Here is a 27,210-nt window from a genome sequence, read left to right as displayed (position 1 = left end):
CAGTTCAAAACCCAAACAGCAGCTAAGTGGCCATCTCACCACAAAGTTCACATGAAAAAGTGTATAGCTTTTAGAGATATTCTCAATCATACAGAGAAAGTAAAATGGTGGAAACAAACAGGTATGGAAAAGGATATAGAGGCTATAGAGTAGGAGACAAAAGAGAATGGGGAAGGACTGACTAATGGGATAATATGTGAAAAATGGAGACGTCAAGGGAAAGTTTTACATATTGGCACTGAGTATGTTTGTGCTTCAGAAGCAAAATATTGGTATGACATTATATCAGGAAGGAGCCATAACCTAGTAAAAGCCCATGCTTTATGTATATAAGATAAAGCATGTGCTCTATTAGCAACACGGAAGCTGCCTTATACTGAGTCATACCATTGGTCCATCTAGCTCATTATTGTCTACACAGACTGGCAGCAGCTTCTCCAAGGGTGCAGGCAGGAGTCTCTCTCAGCCCTATCTTGGAGAAGCCAGGGAGGGAACTTGGAACCTTCTTCATGCAAGCATACAGATGCTCTTCCCAGAGAAGCCCCATCCCCTAAGAGGGATATCTTACAGTGCTCACACATGTAATCTCCCATTCATATGCAAACCAGGGCAGACCCTGCTTAGAAAAGGGGACAATTCATGCTTGCTAGCACAAGACCATATTTTCTCTCTTCCTAACTCTATTCCTAATTTAGCTGTAGTGAAATTCTGTTGGACAGTAATGCTAAAAAAGACCTCTGAGCGAGATCTTGGAAAGCTGCTCCCAGTCAGAAGAGACAATATTGACCAATGGCCTGACAGTACAAGGTAGCTTCACTTGTCAAAATAAGAACATCTTCCTTTTCATGTTAAATTTGATTTCACAAAAAGAAGTGAGCTTCCTTTTTGAGAGAGAGAGAGAGAGAGAGAGAGAGAGAGAGAGAGAGAAGCACTGCTAACACTGAAATATTTCCTATAATTAAAGCCTCCAGTTGCATACATTTTTAATGCCATAGACTCTGTGGTAATTGACATATGCAATTCCAGATCACACTTTGGATTTTAAATTATTTGCCTCTACTGAAATGTGTTTTAAGTGCACTATCCAGACATTTTTGGTAATTCAGCTGTTAACAACTATACTTCTTCACTCCACTGCTACCTTTGATGTTAAAATAGTCTTAAGAATTAATGTAATTTCCCCACACTGCTTGGGTTAAAGTATGATGTTTCTTAAATATTTCATGAAATAACTCTTTCAAACCCCAGCCACTGGTAAAATGTAAGAAGGATTTACTTACAACAAATTTAATATCTTGTACTTCACACCATTTCAACAGGTGATCAAGACCGACAAACCAGTACTGAAACTAGATCAAGGGGAAAAAATCATAGAAGCAAAGTGGATATTTTATTGAGATGTAAGAAAACATAAGAAAAATCTTTATCAGTTCGTAAAGGTAAAGTGTGTCATCAAATTGGTGTCGACTCCTGGCAACCATAGAGCCCTGTGGTTGTCTTTCATAGGCTACAGGAGGGGTTTTTCATTGCTGTCTCCCATGCAGTATGAGATGATGCCTTTCAGCATCTTCCTATATCACTGCTGTGCGATATCAGTGTTTCCCATAGTCCCATAGTCTGGGGAAAATACCAGCGGGGATTTGAACGGGCAACCTCTGGGTGCTAGTCAAGTCATTTCCCCACTGCGTCATTAGTTAGTGGCAGTATCCATTACAATCCAAAACAGTCTTCCCAAGGTAAATGATCTCTCTCCAAGCCATAATGCATAGAATTACGGACTACATACACTCCTGCCATCGTGTTGTTACTATCCATCAAAGCTTGGCATGGTCATGGAATTGCCAAGGCTGTCCTCAAGGAATGGACCCACTGGTGAGAGATTGCTGGCTTCTGCTTCTGTCTATTCTCACTGGGGCAATCCAGTGGCCAGCAAAATCCTTAACGAATGAGTGGGAGGCAGCAACAGTAATGAGAAGAAGCCACAGCAGCAACAGCCAATAGTAACTGAAGCAAGAAGGAAGGGAGGGGGCTGCACTGAGGGAAGGGCCAACTGAGTGCTGCTTGTCTGAGAGCCCCAAAACCTTAAAACACCTTTTGGAGCAGCAGAATTGAATCTCATAATGAAATGGATGTGATCCAAAAGGGAAGTTGGTGTGTCCATTGCAGGTGAGCTGGTTTTGTCTCTTATCTAGGTAGAGCTAAGTAAAAATATGAGGAACAGTATTCATATATGTATCAAAAGAAATCTGTACTTATTTGAGCCACAGACCAAAACCTCAAACAAGACAGATTTACCGATATCAGACACCATATGAATACTGGCTTACATACTGTACAGTCTACCATCATTCTGAGATGCCCACGTGCAGTTACATTTTATTCAAAAACATGCCACCACTGCTTGCAAATGCACAGAGCTTCCATGGCTCCTAAGCACAGCATCATCTCTGCAGCAACAATGCTCCCATCTGGAAACATGGAGACATCATTTCTGCAACCATGACATTGAACAGGAGCCATCAAGGCTCTCTGCATTTGCAAATAGCCGTGGGGTGTTTTTGAACAGAATGCATCGACGTGTGTGTCTCACTTAGAACAACAGTAGACTGCGTAGTATGTAAGCCACTACTATTTATAAAAACTTGAAAAAGATGGAATAATTATTCTTTTTCTTTTATACAGTTCTCTTAAAGGAGCTCCAGCACCTCTCTCTTTTTTAAAAAAAAGAAAAAAAGAAAGAAATTTACTCTAATGTGTTTTACTTCACTCTCTTTAAAACAGAAACAAATTGAAAACTACCACAATGGCTCAAACTTTAACTACCCCAGAAACTTCCTTCAACTAATAATGAAAATCATTGCATATATGTTTTCTGGTAGAAAAGGGACAATGCACAATCCTTTTTGTTAAAGGAACGCACCTCTTTAAATTCTCCCTGCGGTGAAGGTGTACTTTACTTTCAAAAACTGCTGAATAGGACACTTCCCAAACGGAGATTTGTTGTCTTTTGTTAACATACTGCAGACAATGAAGGAGCCAGTAATTGTTGCAAGGGTTCCACTGACAAACGCAAACTTGTTATCTTTTGAGAGGATTCGTTAGATGCAAGAAACAGGTTTGTACAGGTTCTTGACAATTATTTTTCAGGAAAGAGAGCAGCAGCTTCCTTATCTCATTCCTGAAATTGTCATCTTTTCCCTTTCACATATCCAGCCCGTATTTAAAGCAGTACTGAAGGCTGGGATATTCAGAAAATCCTATTGTCGCTGCTGTATCTGTTTCTAATAACAAGCAAAATGTGTTTTTACTTTAAGAATAGCAGAATGAGCTATACCTTTCTTTAAACAGAAAAAAAAATCCTTAAATCCTGTTATTGATTCCAACCCCCCTTAAGATTTTATTTGCTAGAGAGACACGAAACTTGGTTTTCTTCAAGATTTAGGAAATTAATTAATCACTGGCAAGCGGAGTGATATTACAAATCATGTTCTGGACATATTTATTAAGTTCTCTTTAGATTTTTTTCAGATATAACTATAATTTTTAAATATGTGTATAGCTTGTTTAATTAGCATTCTGCACAATACCAGTCTGAATTATTTCCAGCTCAAGATTTCCATCCCCCAAAGAAAGAAAACCATCACAAATCTGCTCCCCAGAGAAACTGCATAAACAGTCGGTCTTTGAAATTTGCCCTCAAGGTTATTCATGCAAGTTCCTAAAACTTCTAAAGCAAGTCCAGAAGTTAAGGTGAAACTTTTAAAAAGTCATATAGGCACATAGAACTGCTAGTAAGGAAGTACTATACAGCCCAATCTATATCTGTTCTGTGGTTTATCTCTATCAGTTGGGGGGGGGGAACCCCTCTCTCTCTTTCATTCTCATTCTCTTTTATTTTGTTTTGAAAAGTAAACAAAAACATGGTGGTGCCCTTAGTTTGAGGTTCAGCTCAGTTTCAATTTATCCATTGAAGAAAACCAATGAAAAGATCTCTACCTGCTATATTCAGTTTTGACATCAGAGGGTTGAAAACTTGGGAATCATTGTCAAGCCAGAATAAAATTCTTTTCAAGAGCTTACATGGTAGAATATCATGAATAATAGAGAGAAAAAATGAATTTTGAGGATAGTTTTGATGTCTCCAAAGAATCAGATGAAAAACCGTTGATGGTTATTTCCATTATCATCAGAGAGATCAGGTGTAGACCTGGTAAACCTCTTGCAGTTATTTCCAAGGAGGTCAGAAGGGTCCATGTGTCAAAAATCTCAACTTTCCAACAACTTTTTTTGATGCTGATTTCCCCATCTTTAAGGTGTGAGTACAGAAATGTAATATTAGATCTAGACCTTTGTACACTGAGAAGATTTACATATAAATATGTTATGTACATAAGATTGATTCACATGATCAAGTTGCTCATGAGCAAATTGTTCAAAACACTGTTTTTGCTCTGGCAAATGATTCTCATGTCAAATTAGTTATAGGTGAATTCCTTTCTCCCACTCATGACTTTTTCCAGTTGAAAAAGAGAAGCATATTATTAATGTGGAGGGTGTCAACACTGTTGGTACTTTTCATCCTCCTCCTTATTGATTATAACTGAATGGGATAGCCATGGAGAACAGTGATGTCACAGCTACCACTTTTCACACATGCAAAATCTTTTGTTAAAAATAATCTTAAGAAGATAAAACACTTTGCATCTGCAGAAGTGGTAGGTGAAATAGAAGTGGTAGACAAAATACTTGATTTCCTGATGGCAGTTAATTTTAGGACATCTCCATACTTGATACAACAAATATGTTTGTTGTGGATACATTGATGTACTGGTTTTCCACATCACATATTCAGTGTACAAGTTTGTCCAGATTGTAATGCTAGATAGTAACAAATGCATTGCCCCTAAATCCTTTTCTGGCTCAGAATGTTTAATATGCATGTATAGTCAGTATTCAGCAGACCAGGTGCCAAACCCTACATGCCCAAACTTTGTAACCACATAGGCAGACATTATTTAATATTAACTCCTTAATCCCAATATAAACTTTCATTGATTGTTCTTAACTACATGACCAGATAACCTCCTCAAGCAGATTTTCTTGCATTATCTTCCTTTTTTGGTTAGTTCTTGTGAGTGTTTCTTGCAGACATTTTATGTGGTTTTTTGTGTGCCCATCAATGTCTAAAACTCTCTGTTGATTCTATGTGTGTGTGGTGAGGCAGTTGAACTTCCAGAAGGATTTCTACCATAGCTGTGGGGCGAATGCACAGCAAATAACCCAAACTACAATTTCAAACTAGCAATATAGCAATATTTATTCACTTGGCACCATCAGCATACACATACCAAAGAAAGAACTCTGGGAACCAGATTATATTTTTCTTAATGCTCACCAGGAAAGCCCATAAATACGAAGCTAATTCCAGTCAAGCAAGGAGAGCTTACCCATTACAATGTTCATATTCATGCATATTTAAGTACATGTGTATACTTTCGGTATACACTGTGATAGATAAGCTCTCTTTGGTTTGATTAGGAATTGACTTAAGTACATGTGCATACTGACTCAATCAGGTTGCATGGACACAGCTATTTAAAGTGTGGGTGTGTGAGGGGGAGAGATCAAGATCTAGGTGTCTAGGGTTTACATGTTTGCTTTAGAAATATTGGTGTGGACATAGCAAAGACATTTGCTAGTGTGGAGCTGTGCTTAATACCAAACTAAACCAATAGTTGCTAGTACTTGTCAATTAGTGTACAGGATGAAATTATTCATACATGTTCCCTTGTTGCTACACTAAAAGGACCAAGCCCCTCTTCTTGAGAAGGAAGTCAACTTGCATTTGTCACTGGGAGAAAATGCACCAAGAAATTAGCATTAACAGCAGTGCTACGAACTCCAGGGAGAGAAAAGGAGGGAAAATCAACAGAACTCAATCCATTGCATTCACTTGGGTTTATCTTCCTGAAATAAGATGCACTGCTGACTTTCAAGGCAGCGATGTGAAGAACAGATGAGCTTAAAGAACCTTGAGTGTAAGCAGAATATACAGTGTCTTGTACATGCTGAATCTGTATAACTCCACCAGGCAGCTAGCAGGCCATTATAACTTTATTGTTTCAGGATATAAGCCTATTATATTCTGCAAATGAATACACTGACATTTTGCTGTATTGGTTGAAAAGATTAACACTTCACAAAGCAAACTGCCAAGTGTAGCAAATTAAATATATTAAAATGTGCACACTTTAAATTCCTACCTGCACTATAAACTTACATACTGTACAGTTTAAAAGGTCTTGGTGACTCAGTTAATAATAATGAAGTGGCCTGACAGCTTCGTAGATACAATTTAAGTCTCTTAGATGGCAGTAAGCTCTGACAGGGTGTGTTTTTCTAGGCTGCTGATAAATAGTGTAGATTCACTGGGACCTTGAAGCACAAAAATGTTGCCGAAGAACATTACAGGATTATCTTAATCCTGGAGTAGAGTTATGGCTGCTGCAGTAAAAGAGAAGAAAGCTAGCCACGAATGTCACTGATGGCCTGTACAATACTCAGTGATTGAATTCTCTTGAAAGGAGCCACACCACCAAATCCTCTAACAACTAGGCATATATTCAAAATGTAAAAACATCCCTCAATGAAGCAGGAGTGGATGGAGAGGAATGTCATAAAAGTGTGAAATATCAGCAACTATCTTGCTACACATACACAGAGATGCACCAATTGGACAGAGAAGAGACAGAGGTAACATGGAACCGGGGTCCAATGGAACCCGCAGTTACACACACACACACAGAGACACACACTCCTTTGCCCACTCTCCCGTCCTCATTCTGACAAAATGGAGCGCTACCTCTCTGCCGCCTCTCTCACAGCCAGGGGAAACTGTGAGGACTCCCTTATTTCATGAAGTACAGCCCACACAGCCAATAGCAGCTGGAGCAAGGAGGGGCTTCCCCCCTCAACACCAGTTGCAGAGAGGGAAACCTACAGCATTCAGACATAATGCTGGCAGCGCAGTACCAGAGTTGGAAGCAGCAAAACATTGTGAAAACCGAAGGTACAGATTACAGTTCAGGAATGGAAATCGCGGGTCCATTTATTGACAAGAATGCAGTTGCCCACATTCAGACATACAGTTTCGGAAACTGGAGGCAAAGGGACCTCCGGTTTGTGTTGTGTGCGGATGTGGCCAGTCTGTGTGGGGCTGTAGCCACAAGGATTGGACATATGAAGTTCACTGGTGACTTGCTTTGAGCAAGTTGCTGTGGGCCAGTTCAGACAATGCTGCCCCCAGCACACACAATGAGGAATGGGAGACACTGAGAGCATGCCCATTGGGAGTCCTCCACAGATGTCCCAAAGTCTTTCTGGCACATCCCTTTATCACATGGCATGGGGTTGTTCATCCAAATAACCCCTGTACTGTTTAAATATGTGTGGGTGGGGAAGGAGTGGGCACAACCAAGGCTCTCCTTTCTAGGTGAGGTCTGGAGTCCGGAGCAGGGTTCCCTGCAACGGGAGAGTTGGTCTTGTGGTAGCAAGCATGACTTGTCCCCTTAGCTAAGCAGCATCTGCCCTGCTTGCATTTGAACGGGAGACTTGATTATATGTGAGCACTGTGAGATATTCCCCTTAGGGGATGGAGCCACTCTGAGAAGAGCAGAAGGTAATAAATATTACAAAAGACCCGACTAAATAGAAAGGTCTTTATCTGGCACTGGAGTGAGATGAGATGCAGCACCAGGCAAATCTCCCTTGGGAAAACATCTCACAGACAGGGTGCCACCACTCAAAGGCTCTTTTCCTAGTTGCCACCTGTATAACCTCAGAAGGTGGGAGAAATGCCTTAGGGAAAGGTCTTCATATTCATGCAATTTCATGTGAGATAGACAGTCCTTTAATTACCCAAGTCTCAAGCCATTGAGCCTTGGATATTGTAAAGGTAAAGTGTGCTGTCAAGTCGATGTCGACTCCTGGAGACCACAGAGCCCTGTGGTTGTCTTTGGTAGAATTCAGGAGGGGTTTACCATTGCCATCTCCTGCACAGTATGATATTTTACCTATGTAAATTATCTGAGGAATTTCAAAGGAATCCCAAAGCAGTTGTAAATACTAGCAAAAATTTCTCATGTAGACTAATGGTAACATATGCAGCTGCTTATATGGGTTATACAGATAGTTACAGAAAACTTATTTTGCTAACAATGGCTTATATTCCAGCAATGTATCATGGGCATTGTGGAAGTGCCCATGGCATTGTGGTGCTGTGTAAGAGGTTAGTACTGAAACTACAGACTTCTTCTTCTTCTCCTCCTCCTCCTCCCCCTCCTTGATGTCCCAATGGAAGTAGCATGTGTCAGAGGTCAGTAATTCCTGTACTGCCCTCCTGCACAGCACCATTGCCACCATTGTTAGAGCCTCACAACATCACAGATGATTCTATATCAGCCATATAAGCCACAGTTAACAAAATTCATTCCATGGCTCAAATACTGTGCAGTAAGCCCTCTGTCTAAGTGACAGGTGAGCTTGCTGCTTCTCAAGTCCTTTAAGCCCACCCAGCATTCCTTGCAAAGACAGGGAGGTCCCATGCCTACTAAGGTCACATGCCTGCTCCTACTCCCATTGTTCCCAATGGGAACAGTAGTGGGAGTGCTTTCATGCACTCCTTAGTAGCCATGGGACTTCACAAGCTGCACCGACAGGGTTTAAAGGGGCTTGGAAACAGCGAGCTCACCTGTTGCTTGAACAGGCAGCTCATTATTCAATATCTGAGCCAGGGAACTATCCGTATGTCCCATAGAAGTGTCTGCATCTATGCAACATGTCTGGCCAACATCCAGTGTAGTATTATGTAAATGTAACAAATAAACAAACAAACTGGATGATGGGAACCTGTGCCTCATTTTGCACCTCTTGGCTCATTAAAACCAGACACTACAGCATTATAACACAACGTTATCAATATTATAGGTACCATTTCAGAAGAGGACTGAAATGTCCCCTTCTAAAATGTTAAACCATGCAGGCTGCTTGTAATGCTACTTACCTATCATATGAGGACAACACCATTGGACTGCATATCAAGGCTGCTGTAAACTATTCTCTCACAACCTCGTCCTTACTCCCAACCTACAATATGGGAATAACTCTGGACACAATATGGACATTATATCATGTCCTGGATTTCATCACTTGTCTTCTATGAGCAACTATTATAATAATGATGGAGAAATCTAATACTTTATTATAGCTATGAATAGTAGCAGTCATCATGCCTCACACACTCATGCACACACCAAAAAAGTTGAAGCAATGTCAGAAATTAAACTTCAACCCTTCTGATAAGGCGGGGGAAAGCCCATGGTGTCAAAAGTAATCAGGAAGTTCTGTCTCTAGACAAAGGAGTTGTCAGTCTATAAAGGCATGCCTGGCAGTTCTCATGAGCGCTAGTTAAATGAGACTGCATTGTACTATAAATGGGAAAGAACAGGATTAAGCAAAAATAAAATAAAAAGGTTATTGGGAACACAGCCAAATCCGAATGCAAACATGAACTCCTCAAAAGCCTGCTGAAATTCTAGATTTTGAAAGGAATAAGAATCTATATATATAATTCTCCTGGGTGTGCCTTGGAATGTGCGTCCCAGCGACCAGCTGATTGGCTGGGCGGCGGACGGGCCTGATTGGCTGAGGCACACCCAGGAGGATTGGTCGCCGTGGCGGCAGCAGGCCTGGCCGCAGAGGCCAGAGGCAGCGGCGGGCCCAGCCCAGCTGCGGAGGCAAGGCCCGGGGGGGAGAAATGGGGGGGCAGAAATGGCAGTGGGGAGGAGAGGTGGCTGGGTCTGGAAGTGGAGACGGGCAGAAGTGGGGGAGAGGCAACCTCCGGCCCCAAAGAGTGCACAGATGCTCTGTACGGGGTCGGCTAGTATTGCAGAAAAGTTTCTCAATCCTTGCTCTGCGAAGTGCTGTGCCATCATAAATGGTCAACATATCGATATAAGTTCTTTGAGTTTGTAAGTCCAAAGATTAGCATGGCATATCCCTTAAATGTTATTGGTATAACTGGTAATCTCAAGGGTCCTCTGACAAACAGCTGCTGTAGTGTGGCTCCCTCACACACAGAAGAGAAATTCTAGGAAGCTCTTGACAGAGCTACTGTCCACACAACCTTTCCTGGGGAATGTGAGGAAATTGGTATGCGAAATAGGTTGGTGAAAGCGTTGTGTGGTTCAGGCTTCCATTGTTACCTCAGCAGAATCTGAAGGAGTCATGCAGCATCTTTTACATAAGTATTAAGTAAGTAAGCATATATGTTCAGGGGATTTCTCATGTGTTTACTTCCATGAGACCAGCATCATTATTATTTATTTTTATTTAACACATTTTTATACCGCCCAAAACTTACGTCTCTGGGCGGTTTACAACAAAATAAAAACAGAAAGTAAAACATTAGTTAAAACAAAAACAAAAAGTTTAAAACACCTCAACAATCCAAAACCCTTAAAACAATATTTTAAAATAGCATTAAAACAATATTGTTGAAGGAGCTGGATGCTCAAAAGATAGGTTTGTTTTTTAAAAAATATATTTCCACCAGAATTCTTGCACTTTAAGGAGCTCAGTAAATCTGTCCTTCTTACCCTTAAAAAAAAAGGAAACTCCCTCCAATAATTCCCCCCTGAAGTATATTCCATTGGAATTCAAACATCTGTCAAAAATTTGTAATCCTTGGTTTTTCTTAGAATTCTGGCTGGTGTTTCTTTCATTAAGCAAAGAACTGCCTCAATCTGTGACTTCACCTCTTCAGCTGGGATTCCCAAAAGTAATACAAGCTCCTCCACCAGCAATATTTTGATGTTTTGGCCAACTCTTTCTGAAATACCTCTGAACCTTGAAGATCTCTCTTTTTGTCTAAATTCCAACAATGCCTTTTGATCCAATAAGTTTTCCTTGTCATCCTTCAGTGACCCCACTTCATTCTCCAAGGTGTAATTCAAATTACACCAAATGGCTAATGGAGATTAAAGGACTCTCTCTTGGAACATTAATGAGTTAAATACAAAAAACAAAACAAAACAGACTCTTTCATTCTTTTGAAATAAAATTTGGACATTGTGTGTTTGTAGAAGACATATATTAGAAAGCAAGAGAAAATTTTTTTAGTTAATAAGGCTTTTGGACAAGGATTTGTTTACCTAGACAAGAAAAAAAAGGGGGGGGTAGTATTTTATGTCAAATAATAATTTGAATTTAAATTGATTTTTAAAGATGAGGAAGATAGGTTATTAGTACTGGAAATTCAAATATTTGGAATTAAAATGGTGATAATTGGAATTTATGCCCCTAAGGAAAAGAAAGCTGAATTTTGAAACTATTTAGATTTTTGAGTTGGATTTGATGATTGGATTTTAAGCTCTGACAATTAGTTTCTAAATGTATAAAGTGTTACTTTTGGAGGAAACAAGAGAGGAAGTGGTTAAAACATTTATGAAAAAGTGGGCTCAAGATGTGGGGTGCAATATAGAAATGGCAATCTGGGAAAAATTATGGAAAATTGATTTAAAATTCACTGTATCTTATGCTTTAAAAGGAAATGATTATAAAATAATGTATAGATGATATTTGATTTTAAAAATGGCATTGATGTATATATGTATAGAAATGGAAAAGTAGTGAACTGCCTTTAAAAGAAGATTGGTTGATAAAAACTTTGAAATATGTGGAGATGGCAAAATTTATAACATGGATAAGAGACTAAAACTTAGAATGTTTTAAAGAAGATTGGAATTCCTAAGAATCTTACAGCTGGATTTGAAATCTGAAATGCAGGTTGGGTAGATTAATGGTGGTGGAAGGTTTAAATTTGTGTTTTTCATTAATATTATAATAAGGGTAAAATTTATAGTTGTAATCACGAAAAGAGGTGCGCGGGAAGTCAGTTTGTAATTGTGTTTATTATGACTGTTATTGTTAATATTTAATAAAAATTTGAGATGTTAAAAAACAACAACATTAAAACAATATTAGTTGAAAGCCTGGGGGACAGATGTGTCTTTAAAGACTTTTTAAAAGTTGTCCAAGATGCGGAGGCTCTTATTTCACTAGGGAGCGCATGGAAAGCACACATACACGTGCACATACACATATATGGCTTGAAACCCTTACAGAAAATATAGTCCAACGCAGAGAAAATCACAGTAAGCATACAACTAAACCTAAACCCCATGACTTTCAGTGGAATTCAGCTAGCCTGATTTTCTCCTGATAGCACTTGCTTTCAGTGCTTCTACATCTCTCTCTCTCTATGTACAATGTGAACAGTACATGCTACACCATGAAGGAGCATAGGATCAATCAAAATATCATGAAAACGAAAGATTTTAATGAGGGAAGGATGGATAGCAAAAAGATTAATCTTACCAAAATGAAAAACATCTGTAACATTGAATATTCTGCACTGATTGCTAGGCTGGTTTGAAAGACATATAACTTGAGAAGTCTTGTGCGTTCGTTGAATAATTCATCAGACAGATAGATAAATTTGTAATTGAGTTTTGAGGAACACAGCTCAGTTTTACAGAGGTGTTTCTCAATTAAATTTTTATTCACTGATAATCTAGTGCTCTAGTCATAATCGAATAATCTCTTTGGGTCAAATCTGATGTCAAAACATCTCATTTTTCCTAAGCATGCTCCTAATTTTTTTCAACATATATTATGTCTCTTGTTTCTCATTTATACTGCATATTGATAGGTGCTATGTAAGGCTGAATAACTAGTATTGGTTTTGCTATGACAGATGGAAGTGGGTTTCCTGTTTCACCAAAGACATGAATATGGTGATGAGTCATTTGCCATTCACACACCTTTTCTAGTGGTTTGCAAGAAACCCTAGGATGTGAAATTAGAGGAGAAAAATAGCATAAAAGCTTTTATACTGGCTTTTTATTAGCCTTTGTTCATTTCAGGGTGATTAACCTATTATAAGAAAAAGGGCATTTCTTTGAATAATTGAAGCCCACCTTTGCTTAAAGAAAAAAATATTTTTGAGCTATCTTTGAATTAGGACTATTCAAGATGGTACCACAGGAACCAATTATGTCTCACTGTTATTCTGTATAACAAAAGATATACAGAATCATCAATTAGGCTCTGAACAAAGCTATATTCAAATCAATACCTTTCCATTTTATAACTATCAATTATTGTTACTTAGGGAAATGACTAAAGCAATGCCTAGGGGGATTGCCAGTGGTTAAAATTTACACAAAAAGTGGAAATCTGCACATAGCAATTATTTCTAAATGTCAATGCCATACATCCTAATTCCAAAGATGTGGGGTGAGCTGCGATTACTCATCCAGTGGGAAGAATGCATTCTACATATCCTCAGAAGTACTCCCAATCCAAAAGGGTGAGATGTGATTACTAATCCAGTAGGAAGAATGCATTCTAAATATCCTCAGAAGTACTCTCAGTCCAAAAGGTATTAATCCAAGAACATAAGAACATAAGAACAGCCCTGCTCAATCAGGCCCAAGGCCCAGCTAGTCCAGCATCCTGTTTCGCACAGTGGCCCACCAGATGCCACCGGAAGTGACAGGCAGGAATCGAGGGCAGGCCCTCCCTCCTGCTGTCACTCCTCTGCAACTGGTACTCAGAGGCATCCTGCCTTTGAGGCTGGAGGTGGCCCACAGCCATCTGACTAGTAGCCGTTGATAGACCTCTCCTCCATGAAGTTATCCAAACCCTTCTTAAAGCCATACAGGTTGTTGGCTGTCACCACATCTTGTGGCAGAGAATTCCACAAATGGATTGTGTGAAAAAGTAGTTCCATTTATTGGTCCTAGATATTCGGCAATCAATTTCATGGGATGACCCCTGGTTCTAGTGTTATGGGAGAGGGAGAAGGATTTCTGTCTATCCACTTTCTCCACACCATGCATGATTTTACAGACCTCTATCATGTCTCCCCGTAGTCATCTTTTTTCTAAACTAAAAAGCCCAAGGTGTTGTAGTCTTGCCTCATAAGAAAGGTGCTCTAGGCCCCTGATCATCTTGGTTGCCCTCTTCTGCACCTTTTCCAATTCTACAATGTCCTTTTTTAGATGTGGTGACCAGAATTGTACACAATACTCCAAGTGTGGTCACACCATAGTTTTGTATAAGGGCATTATAATGTTTCAATGAGCTGTCCACTATGACCCCAAGATCCCTCTCCTGGTCAGTCACTGACAGCTCAGATCCCATCAGTGTATATGTGCAGTTGGGATTTTTCATCCCATTGTGCATCACTTTACATTTGCCACTTTGTTGCTAACTCCCCCAGTTTGGAAAGATCGCTTTGGAGCTCCTCACAAGCCGTTCTGGATTTTACTACCCGGAAGAATTTGGTATCATCTGCAAATTTGGCCACCTCACTGTTTACCCCTGCTTCTAGATCATTTATGAATGAATTTAAATGTACTAGACCAAGTACAGATCCCTGGGGGACCCCACTTCTTACTTCCCTCCATTGTGAAAACTCTCCACTTATACCTATCCTCTGTTTCCTGTCTTTCAACCAGTTAGCAATCCACACATGTGCTTGCCCACTTATCCCATGACCGCTAAGTTTCTTCAGGAGTCTTTGATGAAGAACTTTGTCAAAAACTTTTTGGAAGTCCAGGTATACTATGTCAACTGGATCACCTTGATCCACACACCTGTTGACACTCTCAAAGAACTCCAAAAGTTTGGTGAGGCAAGATTTACCTTTACGTTAACTCCCAGCAGGGCCTGTTCTTCTAGGTGCTTTACAATTTTATCCTTGAGGATGCTTTCCATCAATTTGCCTGGAACGGACATTAGGCTAACCAGCCTGTAATTTCCCGGATTGCCCCTGGATCCCTTTTTGAAAATCAGTTTTACATTTGCTGCTCTCCAGTCCTCTGGTACAGAGCCCGATTTCAGGGATAAGTTATATATTTTAACAAGGAGGTCGGCAATTTGACATTTGAGTTCTTTGAGGTCTCTTGGATGGATGCCATCCGGCCCTGGTGATTTGCTAGTTTTTAGTTTTTCCAGACTGTTTAGAACATCATCTCTTGTCACTTCTATCTGACTCAGCTCTCTAGCCTCCATCCCTAAAAAGCCTGGTTCAGGAACAGATATATGCTCAGTATCCTCTGCCGTGAAGACGGACGCAAAAAACTCATTGAGCTTCTCTGCAACCTCCATATCCTCCTTAATAATCCCTTTCACTCCCTCATTATCTTCTGGTCCAACCATCTCCCCGGCAGGTTTCCTGCATCTGATGTATTTAAAGACGTTTTTGTTATTCCCCTTGATACTTTTAGCTAAATGTTCCTCAAACTCTCTTTTTGCCTCCCTTATGGTCATCTTGCATTTCTTTTGCCAGAGTTTGTGTTCCTTTCTGTTCTCTTCATTTGGACAGGCCTTCCAATTTTGGAAGGAAGTCTTCTTCCCTTTTATGGCTTCCTTGACGGTACCCGTTAGTCATGCTGGCATCCTTCTGGACTTAGTGGCACCTTTTCTCCTTTTGGGTATACAATCTAACTGGGCTTCTAGTATTCTGGTTTTGAGTAAACTCCATGCACTCTGGAGCGATGTGACTCTCCTGATTTTCCCCTTCAGCTTTCTTTTCACCATACTCCTCATTTTGGAGAAGTTTCCTCTTCTGAAATTCAAAATGTCTGTGTTAGATTTCCTTGGGGATTTTCTCCCCACATGTATGCTGAATTTGATCACACTATGGTCACTGTTCCCTAAAGGGTTGATGGCACTGACATCACACACCAAGTCCTGGTTGCCACTCAGGATTAAGTCCAAGGTCGCCTTCTCTCTGGTTCGTTCCAAAACCAACTGTTCTAGGGCACAGTCATTCAGCGTATCTAGAAATCTTATCTCTTTGTCATGACCTGACTGTAAATTTACCCATTCTATGTGTAGGTAATTGAAGTCACCCATTATTACAGCCCTGCCTTTCCTTGATGCCTCCCTGATTTCCTGCTGCAATTCCCAGTCACTATCAGCGTTTTGATCTGGAGGGCGATAGCACATCCCCAGTAGGACTTTCCCTTTCAGGCCTTGTATTGTCACCCACAGGGTTTCTGTAGAAGACTCCAGTCCACCTAGGTTTTCTAGCTTGTTAGATTCTATCCCTTCTTTAACATAAAGTGCTACTCCACCTCCAAGGCGCCCCTCCCCGTCCTTTCTATAAAGTTTACATCCAGGGAGAACAGTGTCCCACACTGATTCTCACAGTTTCACCATGTTTTTGTTATGCCCACTATATCTATTTCTGCATTAGCAACCAAGCACTCCAGCTCACCTCCAACACAACTATGTAGGTTTCTTCATGCACTCAGCAAGGCTTCTGAGGCCATTTTTTGAAATGCAGCACATCTTGCTTTTGCAACCCAATAAGCCACTCTGGACATTTTTGAGGATCTTTAGGAGCAATCTCTGACACAATTAATGGAGCTGCACTCTGCCCCCCCCCCAAAAAAAAGTTAGAGCAAGTGTCACCAACCTGAAGCTCTCCAGGTCTCATAGAATGATAGTAGTTCTAATCCAGCAACAGCTGGGGAGCCTCAAGTTGGCCAGTCTTGAATTAGAGAAGCATTGGCATGCCTATAGAAGTGCTTTCATGTGCCTGTAGTGCTATTTGATTCCCACCCTACAGTATTGTCCCATGTAACATCCACCCCTGTCAGAGTACCTCCATGCCAATTTTAACAACAATAAAAAAGAAAGTTCTTTCCTGTCTTAAATTCTTTTCAGCCAAAACAAACAAGATCCAGCATTCAACAGCATTTATTCACACAGATGGAAAATGTAATACTTGTGCCATAGTGTTATATAGACTAGTGTCATCCATACATCTTGGAATCTTGGAAAATAATATACGGAGAAAACACTGTGCAGCAGAGCATAGAGTTGGAGCTGTAAGGCACAGACTATTCTTTCCTGATCATATAAAGAATGTATGATTTCAATGTTAGAGATATTTTCACAACCTGGAAAGTTTTCCTAGAACTTTTTAAAATGACAAAATAATATTTGAAAGCCAAGCTGTATAAGCTTTCTAACCATAGCTTAAATCTGAAGCCAAAGGAAATGAGCAAGTTTTATTAGCTCCATTTTAAACACCTCCTAACTTCAAAGGGGGAAGGGCTATTTATTAATCTGCATGACAGCAGAAATGCTTTGGATTAAAGAACTTTCATTACAGAAGTGTTGGGGGAGTAAAGTACAATTAGGCCAAGCTAAATACTTGTAATGCTTGATTACAATCATCTGAACTGGGGCAGAAGTCCACACTAGCACCGAGGCCATTGGAATAAGGGAGTAACATATCTCACACATTTAAAAAGTGAAATTTACATGCAGAGTGGTATATTCTCTTGATGCCCACATATAACTCCCATTAAAATTAATGGGAAATATATATATATGCCTATCAAGAGGGAAATCTATCCTATTAAACTCCTGAATATCACATCAGTTTCTGATAGCTAACAATATACAAACTGTTTCCCATATTTGGAGTACTTCACTTAAATATGTTGCTTTTTATATGCTGATTTCAAAGCCTTTAAAGGAGATGCTTATGTTATTATTAGAGCGTGTGGTGAAAGCAATAAATAAATAGGTGAGTTAGCCTTACCGCTCTCAGTCAAGAGAGGGTAAGTGGTGCAGAATATAATTTGATACAGAAGCATAGTTCAAGTTTTAAAACCTAATTTTCTGCTACCACTGACTTAAGTTCTTTCTCAAAATACAGTGACTTGCAAAATACAATGACTTGTGTCCCACAAAGTCATGTGGGATGTGCCAAACCCCAGGGGAGTATCTAGGGTCGGGCAGGCAGGGCACGTGCCCAAGGCGCCACTTGAAGGGGGGCACCATTATAAAAAAATAAATAATAATAATAATAAATGGCCACCAAAACAAAATGGCCACCACGCATGCTCTAATGGCCTCTGTGAGGCCCTAGGCCATGCCAGGCCTCACAGAGGCCATTTGAGCATGCACAGTGGCCATTTTGTTTTCAGCAGCCATTTAAAAAAATATTTTAAAAAATGGCCACTGCGCATGCTCAAATGGTCCCTGTGAGGCTCTAGAGGCCAGCAGGGGGAGGGGGAACCTTTGCAGACCCCCCCCACAGCCTTTAGGAAGCCCCCTGAAGGGGCTACAGATTTTTAAAAAATTAAATTAATATAAGTCACTGTACACATATTTAGTTTGGCACTATGTACAGAGAATCAGGGTTTGTGAATACTGAGCTGAAGCTTATGAGCTAGGATTGTATTCATTTGCTTTACTTTGCTTCTTGTGATAAGTGAGTTAAATGTGATGTCTTAATAATATGACTATTAATGGTGAGTTTGTCTTTGAATCAGTGTGAAATCCTTCGTATTAAGACCCACTGGGAGTTTCTTGCTCTCTTTCTCTCATTTTAACTGTCTTTCTGAAATACTAGAATATATTCCAAGCAGTGACACAGTTTACTCTGCATATCCTTTAATTATTTTCAGAGTATCTGGGAAAAGTCAAATTCTCCATTTATTTTTAAAGTTTATGTAATAGTGATGCTACAATGCATAGTAGAGCATTAGACAGGCACTTCTGTTTAGTTTTCCAAGTACACATCCACATAGTATTTGGGTATTTCATGAACTTCTCCCAATTCTCCCTGGTCAGTGTTTTATGAAATGCTGACTGGCTGGGGTTTGACCCCTTCTACCAGGCAGGGGGAAAGTCCCAAGCCAGCCAGAATGAAACACTGGCTGGAAAGAAGAATGATGCACCTCACATTCCCAGCTGACAAGTGCTTCCTTCACTGTCTGGGTGCAGGAGGGGACAAGGGGGTGCCCCAGATGAGGAGGAGCCTTGGTGCCCCCCAGACACTGGTTGTCCCCCCTTGCACCATTGTCCCCATGCCCCTGGGCAACATCTTCTTTATCATCTTCCTCCATCTTCAACATCTTCTTTAACAGTTACGCCTGATGGCATGAATATGTTGACACATATGCAAGACAGTGGCTGACAACCTCAGCTGCCTATTGGTAGCATGCAAGGAAGTTATCCCTGCATGACAGAGAGCTTCTGCACTATCACTGCTGCCTCACTGATACAATTTAATATTATACAATACAATATCGTATGGCACCAAATTGTATCATTTTATCAGACATATTTTTTGTTAGATTGATGAGATGAAAAGCTGAGGTTGTCAGTTGTGAAATACACTGCTGAATACAATCCAGCTTCTATAGGCAGCTCTACGTGTTATGTAGCAAAAAGAATTGCTGCGGGGACATCAACGGCTGACATGACGTGCAGTCCTCCAACACTGGAAGGAGAACTGTGGACTGCTGCAGGCATGCCAGTAGCTTTCAGCAACCCTGAGCTGAAGGTTCCTCTGCAGATGGGAGGGCGGAGCAATTTTTGCATCTCTCCCTCCTCCAAAAACCCTTTCCAGTTGTAGAAATTTGTTCCTGGGAGCTGTGCAAATCTCAAGAATCAGTTTCTACAATTGGGAAGGGCTTTTGGGAAGGAACAACAACAACAAATATTTATATACCGCTTTTCAACAAACATTTCCAAAGGAAGAGAGAGAAGTAAAAATTGCTCCTCTTCCCCTTTGTGTCTGAACCACTGCACAAAACAGCCTTCAACACAGGGATGTGGAAGGCTGCTTGCACACCTGCAGCATGGCATTTGTGCAATTTTAAACACCCATGTATACTATACATGAAGTGCAGCTTTAGCCCAGTACAGCTCCCATGCACACCACATGCCAGTGTTTTAAAAAGCTCATATTTATTCATACCTTATGTGGTTACTGCAGAAAACAACAGTGCGATCCTTGTACACCTGTAACAATTGTGTCTGCTGTGGTACAACAAGCAATGCTTCTTTGTGTGCTGTGGTACAAGAAGCAATGCTCCTTTACAAAACGATTAAAAACAAGAAGTTCTGGTAAGAACTAATCTACCTACTTCCCTTTTACTATAACCTTAATTGATAATTACCATCTTCACAAGTTAGCACACTACCGTCACAATGTTCATGCATCCACCATCTTTAATTGGTGTGAATGACATCATCACAAATGGCACCATTGAGGTGTCCCCCCTATGTGTCCCTACAACTGTACCAAATTTGGTCTAAATCGGTTAGGCAGTTCACAAGTTTGCCTACTTGTGCTTCAAACATTCACACGTCCAGCTACTTGAACTGGGGTAGATGACATCAGCACAAACTATGCCATTGAGGTATCCCTACTTGTACCTACAACTGTACTGAATTTGGTCCAAATCAGTTACCACTTGCATCTCAAATGTTCACACATCTGCCTTCTTGAATTGGGGTGGATGGCATAATCAGAAACTACACTGTTGTGGTGTCCCTATGTGTTCCTCTAATTGTACTCATTTGGTTCAATTGGTTAGGTGGTTCACAAATTAGCCCACTTGCACCTCAAATGTCCATTGGTATTCAATTGGGGTGGATGACATCATCACATAATTTGATGTCAAGGTGTCCCTATGTGTCCCTAAAACTGCAAAAAATTTGGTTCAAATCATTCCAGTCATTACAAAGTTGATGGAGAGGCACACACACACACACACACACACACACACAACTGGGTGATTTTATTTTATTTTGATTTATTCATTACATGTAGAGAAACATGGTGGAACAGTGAGAACTAGTGGGACACTGCTATCCCTGGATATAAACTCTATAGAAAATACAGGGAGGGCGCCTTAGAGGTGGAGTAGCACTGTATGTAAAAGAAGGGATAGAATCTAACAAGCTAGAAAACCTAGGTGGACTGGAGTCCTCCACAGAAACCCTGTGGGTGACAACACAAGGCCTGAAAGGAAATGTGTTACTGAGGATGTGCTATCACCCTCCGGATCTAAATGCTGATAGTAACTGGGAGTTACAGGGGGAAATTGGGGAGGCTTCAAGGAGAGGCAGAGTAGTAATAATAAGTGACTTCAATTACCCACACATAGAATGGGTAAATTCACAGTCAGGTAATGACAAAGAGGTCAAATTTCTAGATACGCTGAATGACTGTGCCCTAAGACAGTTGGTCTTGGAACGAACCAGAGAGAAGGCGACCTTGGACTTAATCCTGAGTGGCAACCAGGACCTGGTGCATGATGTCAGTGTCATCGACCCTTTAGGGAACAGTGACCATAGTGTGATCAAATTCAGCATACATGTGGGAAGAGAATCACCAAAGAAGTCTAACATAGACATTTTGAATTTCAGAAGAGGAAACTTCTCCAAAATAAGGAGTATAGTGAAAAGAAAGCTGAAAGGGAAAATCAGGGGAATCACTTTGCTCCAGAATGCAAGGAGTTTACTCAAAACCAGAATACTAGAAGCCCAGTTAGATTGTATACCCAAAAGGAGGAAAGGTGCCACTAAGTCCAGGAGGATGCCAGCATGACTAACGGGTACCGTCAAGGAAGCCATAAAAGGGAAGAAGACTTCCTTCCAAAATTGGAAGGCCTGTCCAAATGAAGAGAACAGAAAGGAACACAAACTCTGGCAAAAGAAATGCAAGATGACCATAAGGGAGGCAAAAAGAGAGTTTGAGGAACATTTAGCTAAAAGCATCAAGGGGAATAACAAAAGCTTATTTAAATACATCAGATGAAGGAAACCTGCCAGGGAGGAGGTTGGTCCATTAGATAATGAGGGAGTGAAAGGGATTATTAAGGAGGATATGGAGGTTGCAGAGAAGCTCAATGAGTTCTTTGTGTCCATCTTCATGGCAGAGGATACTGAGCATATACCTGTTCCTGAACCAGGCTTTTTAGGGATGGAGGCTAGAGAGCTGAGTCAGATAGAAGTGACAAGAGATGATGTTCTAAACAGTCTGGAAAAACTGAAAACTAGCAAATCGCCAGGGTCGGATGGCATTCATTCAAGAGACCTCAAAGAACTCAAATGTGAAATTGCCGACCTCCTTGCTAAAAAATAAAACTCAGGCTCTGTACCAGAGGCCTGGAAAGTATCCAATGTAACACCGATTTTCAAAAAGGGATCCAGGAGCGATCTGGGAAATTACAGGCCAATTAGCCTAACGTCCGTTCCAGGCAAATTGATGGAAAGCATCCTCAAGGATAAAATTGTTAAGCTCATAGAAGAACAGGCCCTGCTGGGAGAGAACCAGCATGGTTTCTGCAAAGGGAAATCTTGCCTTACAAAATTTTTGGAGTTCTTTGAGAGTGTCAATGCATATGTAGATAAAGGTGATCCAGTTGACATAGTATACTTGGACTTCCAAAAAGCTTTCAACAAAGTTCCTCATCAAAGACTCCTGAGAAAAATTAGCAGTCATGGGATAAGGGGACAAGTATATGTATGGATTACTAACTGGTTGAAGGACAGGAAACAGAGGATAGGTATAAATGGAGAGTTTTCACAATGGAAGTAAGTAAGAAGTTCAGTCCCTCAGGGATCTGTACTGGGACCACTGCTTTTTAATTTATTCATAAATGATCAGAAGTAGGGGTAAGCAGCGAGGTGGCAAGATTTGCAGATGATACCAAACTCTTTTGGTATCCAAAACGGATTGTGAGGAGCACCAAAAGGATCTCTCCATACTGGGTGAGTGGGCAACAAAATGGCAAATGCAGTTTGTTTGTTTGTTTGTTTGTTTATACATTTATATCCTGCTTTTCTTCCAAGCAGCCCAGAGTGGTGTACTACATACTTGAGTTTCTCCTCACAACAACCCTGTGAAGTAGGTTAGCCTGAGAGAGAAGTGACTGGCCCAGAGTCACCCAGCTAGTTTCATGGCTGAATGGGGATTTGAACTCGGGTCTCGGCGGTCCTAGTCTAGCACTCTAACCATTACGCCACACTGGCTCAGTGCTGGCAAGTGTAAAGTGATGCACATTGGGATGAAAAAACCCAACTTCAAGTATATGCTGATGGGATCTGAGCTGTCGGTGACTAACAAGGAGAGAGATCTTGGGGTCGTGGTGGAAAAAGTGTCAACTCAATGTGTGGCAGCTGTGAAAAAGGCCAATTCCATGCTAGGGATCATTAGGAAGGGGATAGAAAATAAAACAGCTAATATTATAATGCCCTTATACAAAATTATGGTGCGGCCACACCTGGAGTACTGTGTACAATTCTGGTCACCACATCTAAAAATGGACATTGTAGAACTGGGAAAGGTGCAAAAGAGTGCAACCAAGATGATCAGTGGCCTAGAGCACCTTTCTTATGAGGCAAGGCTACAACACCTTGGGCTTTTTAGTTTAGAAAAAAGATGACTACGGGGAGACATGATAGAGGTCTATAAAATCATGCATGATGTGGAGAAAGTGGATAGAGAGGAATTCTTTTCCCTTTCTCATAACACTAGAACCAGGGGTCATCCCATGAATTTGATTGCCGGGAAATTTAGGACCAAGAAATGGATCTACTTTTTCACACGACGCATAATCAACTTTTGGAATTCTCTGCCACAAGATGTGGTGACAGCCAACAACCTGGATGTCTTTAAGAGGGGTTTGAATAACTTCATGGAGGAGAGGTCTATCAACAGCTACTAGTCGGAGGGCTAAAGGCCACCTCCAGCCTCAAAGGCAGGATGCCTCTGAGTACCAGTTGCAGGGGAGTGACAGCAGGCGTGAGGGCATGCCCTCAGCTCCTGCCTGTAGGCTTCCAGCGGCATCTGGTGGGCCACTGTGTGAAACAGGATGATGGACTAGATGGACCTTGGGCCTGACTGAGCAGGGCTGTTCTTATGTTCTTATGTATATAAAATTTCATTGCATTTAAAAACTATCATAAGTAGGCTTCATATCTATTCTTTTTAAAATTCTAAAGACTTGTAGATAGAAAAAAAACACCCAACATAATTACATGAAAGTGGGATTTAGATGCAATTATGGGAAAAGAATGTTGAAGAACAATTTGGAATCAAAATTATCTTAAATCACAATCTTTGGCTATTGGGGAACTGAACACAATTACTAGATAGTACAAAATACACCTCATGTATTTTGTCACACATGTTCAATAATTATTCATCCTATGCTGGAGAAAATGTAGAGATATTAAGTCTTTTGCTCATATGTGGTACAGTTGTCCAAGGATTTCAAAAAATGTGGTTAGAGATTCTGGGATTTATAAAATCTATAAACAGTATCCAATTACATCTAGACAAAGTTAATTTTATTACATTTTTATTTTTATTAATTTTATCTAAAATTGGTTTGTAGCAGAAAATGTTTGGTTTTACAACTAGTAACAGCAACAAAACCGATTATTGCAAAGAACTGGAAGAACAAAAACAGGAAGAACTAAAATCTTTCATTTAGATCTGGGATCTTGTAATTCAGTATAGATTGTCAGAATGGCCACCTTCACACATAGCATGAAATCAGGAGTTGATGAACCTGTGATTGAACCCTGGTATAATCCTGCAGACGATCTTCCAACCCAGATTGGGCAATTTCCTGTTCCAGGGCAGAGGAGCCCATCCCTTTTCTTGGTCTGCCAAGTCTGCATCCCATCAAGCTCCACAGAGCTCCATACTCAACTCCAAAAGACTCCCAAGGATTCTGGGCCACTCCATGTGTCCAGCCGTTTCCCTGTGGGCTCAGTCTGGAAGGATCAGGGATGGCTTAAAGTACACATTCAAAATTCCTGGGCTTGTATCAGTGTTGTGACATATGCAGATCAGCTGCTGTGGGGAATTGTGGGTGAGGGAAACACCTTTTTCCAGCAATCATTGCAAACAGGTTGGCCATTCTGGCAAAAAGGAACATGCATATGTACCAAGGGACAACAGACTGCAAAAGTGAGTGCTTTCACCCCTGCCGTCCACCAGCTGCCACAACCTGGAAAGGTGTTGATGTGGCAACCTTCCCTGGGGGTTTACCTGGATCTAGCAGTGGGGCTGAGCAGTGAAAGCCTCTGGGCCACATGCATGTCTCTATGGCCTGCCACTCTATGAGATAGTGGTCCTTGGAAGAAAGGGCATAATCACACATTATTAGCGATCAAGCCCAGCATTTCCCAAGATGGTGCTTCTCATGAGTAATGCCATAGAGGGTGTGCTTTCACCCAAGGTGAAGGGGATGGGCCCCACTTCTAAACTGTACAAAAACCAGAGCAGAGCCACTCAAGTATTCCAGGGGCTGCCTTTCAATCTGGATCTTGCAGATGACACCCCGTATGTGTTTTATTTGTTTGGAAACAACCGGGTTGCCAAGTTTATGGTGCCACTGGGACTCCATGTGCTTGTGCAAAGATTTCTTTATCACTTGATGTGTGGAGACCTTTCTACAAAGTGCCTGTCTTGTCATCCCACCCCCTTTCCCCGAGGATTGCCAAGGGCAGGAACCTGAGACACAGTGGAAAGCGGGCATCCCCCAATGTGGCTTTTCCCTTTGACATGCTGTGAAGATTGGGACACAGCAACACAGTGTCCCTGTTGCTAGGCAATGGCTGGAGGAATGCAGAGACTGTGAGGGTGGGGCAAGGGCTCTGAGAGGCAGCCAGTGAGAGCACAACAGGCTTTCGATAGAGCTGGCACATTTCTGGGCTGGTCTGAGCTACCCTCTCTATGGTTTGGGCAGTAGCCAAAACACAAAACCCAGGTTACAGCAGTGGCAAAATTTGGACAACAAAAGGCTGCCCCCACACCTCAGGTTGGAGCAGCAAAACTCACTACAAACCAATGGTTCAGCTTGAAAACCTTGGGTAGCTCTTGTGACCAAACAGTGGTTTCATGCATTCTGATAGCCACAAAATAGAATCTCTTCCCCATCACCTCCAGTTTGGAATGATGTGCAAAGGTGGCCAATATATTAAAGTAACCCTAAATCTCAATCATATTGATACCTTTTTTAGCAGTGGCAACTGGAGAGGGCAGTGCAGTGTGGGGGAGCAAGAGATACTTCTAAAAGTCTTAAGGGACGATACCTGTTATGGCAGCAGCTAGGTGGATGTTATAGGTGAGGCGGCTGCCACACAGGATGCCAGGCAGGGCACCGCTGCTCCCTGCTAGGGATGTGCACAGAACTGGCAGGGGCCAGTTCCAGGGTGGGGGGGGCATGTTTAAGAGCGGGAGAGGCTGCACTTAACCCCCTGCCATGTTTTTCCCACCAGCAATCTCTTACAAACCGGTCTGGTGGGGCGGCAGTGAACCTCTCTGCCATCCCGTTCTCTACTCAGTCCAGAAGTTACCAGAAGTACCCCGTGCACATCAGCACGTCATGCACACACCTGATGCGCAAGTGAGCACGGGATTACTTCTGGTCACTTCTGGACCAAGGAGGGAATGAGGCAACAGGGAGGTACGCTAGCACCTTACTGGACTGGTTTTTAAGAGAGTGCCAGCGGGGGAAACGCAGTGGGTGGGGAGGGGTAAGTGCACCTTCCTCCACCCTTAAAGGTGTCCCCTGCCTTTGAACCGGCTAACCAGCTGTTTGAACCTGTTTGGGAGGCCCATAAAAGGGCCTCCAAACAGGTTTGTGCACATCCCTACTCCCTGTGGTGTCCAGGTGCTGGTGGTATCCCCCATTAAGACTTTTAAAGGTTTCGCTCACCACCGGTCACCACTGCTTCTTAGGTACCACTTTGGAATTTTATTGGCGGCGGCTGAAGGCTGCTTTGCGCAGTCGTCTGGACACAGAGGAGAAGAGGAACATTTTTTTGCATCTCTTCCTGCCCTCCCAAAGATGTAAAATTAACTATAAGAGACCATAAAGATTGACGGTAATTTATATTTGGTAAGATGGTTAAAAATCTGTTTTGTTCATGAATAAACTGGTTTCTTAATCTGATAGGATAAAGAAAAAAATACATGAAAATATATATATTATATATTATTGCTGCATACCATGGGTAATTCTGATGAATTTCTGAATGTATTTATGAGGGATCTTTTATATGTACTTAAGTTGTTTTCATTATATTGTATGTATTTTTTTAATTTTATTTTTTATATTTTCAAAAAGAGGCATTGGCCCATCTTAACCTGTAGCAGAAATACCCAGGAAGCAAGCACCCTAGATTACAGAGGAATGCCAGGTAACTCCATTGCTTTATAACTCCTTCTTATGTAGGCTTTTCCCTTGAAAGGGCAAGATTAATTGTGTTAATATTTTTTTTTTAAAATCATCCTATCTGACCCAC

General features: G+C 41.2%; 2 long non-coding RNA genes across 3 annotated transcripts in view; both read left to right on the top strand.

The window, feature by feature from the left end:
• Positions 1–27,210, top strand: part of LOC128326001 (uncharacterized) — a 68,008-nt gene that overhangs the window by 15,497 nt on the left and 25,301 nt on the right. For both annotated transcript variants that reach the window (XR_008307790.1, XR_008307791.1), the window contains exon 3: positions 27,033–27,105. This is a non-coding gene — a long non-coding RNA (uncharacterized LOC128326001). The remainder of the gene's footprint in view (positions 1–27,032; positions 27,106–27,210) is intronic.
• Positions 1,344–6,117, top strand: LOC128326002 (uncharacterized). The gene is made up of 3 exons (XR_008307792.1): positions 1,344–1,400; positions 3,607–3,750; positions 5,807–6,117. It is a non-coding gene; the product is annotated as an uncharacterized LOC128326002 (long non-coding RNA).

The sequence above is a fragment of the Hemicordylus capensis genome, chromosome 5, assembly GCF_027244095.1.
Source record: "Hemicordylus capensis ecotype Gifberg chromosome 5, rHemCap1.1.pri, whole genome shotgun sequence".
Lineage (NCBI taxonomy): Eukaryota > Metazoa > Chordata > Lepidosauria > Squamata > Cordylidae > Hemicordylus > Hemicordylus capensis.
Note: the sequence above shows the minus strand (reverse complement) of the source record. Positions and strands in the feature narration are given on the sequence as shown.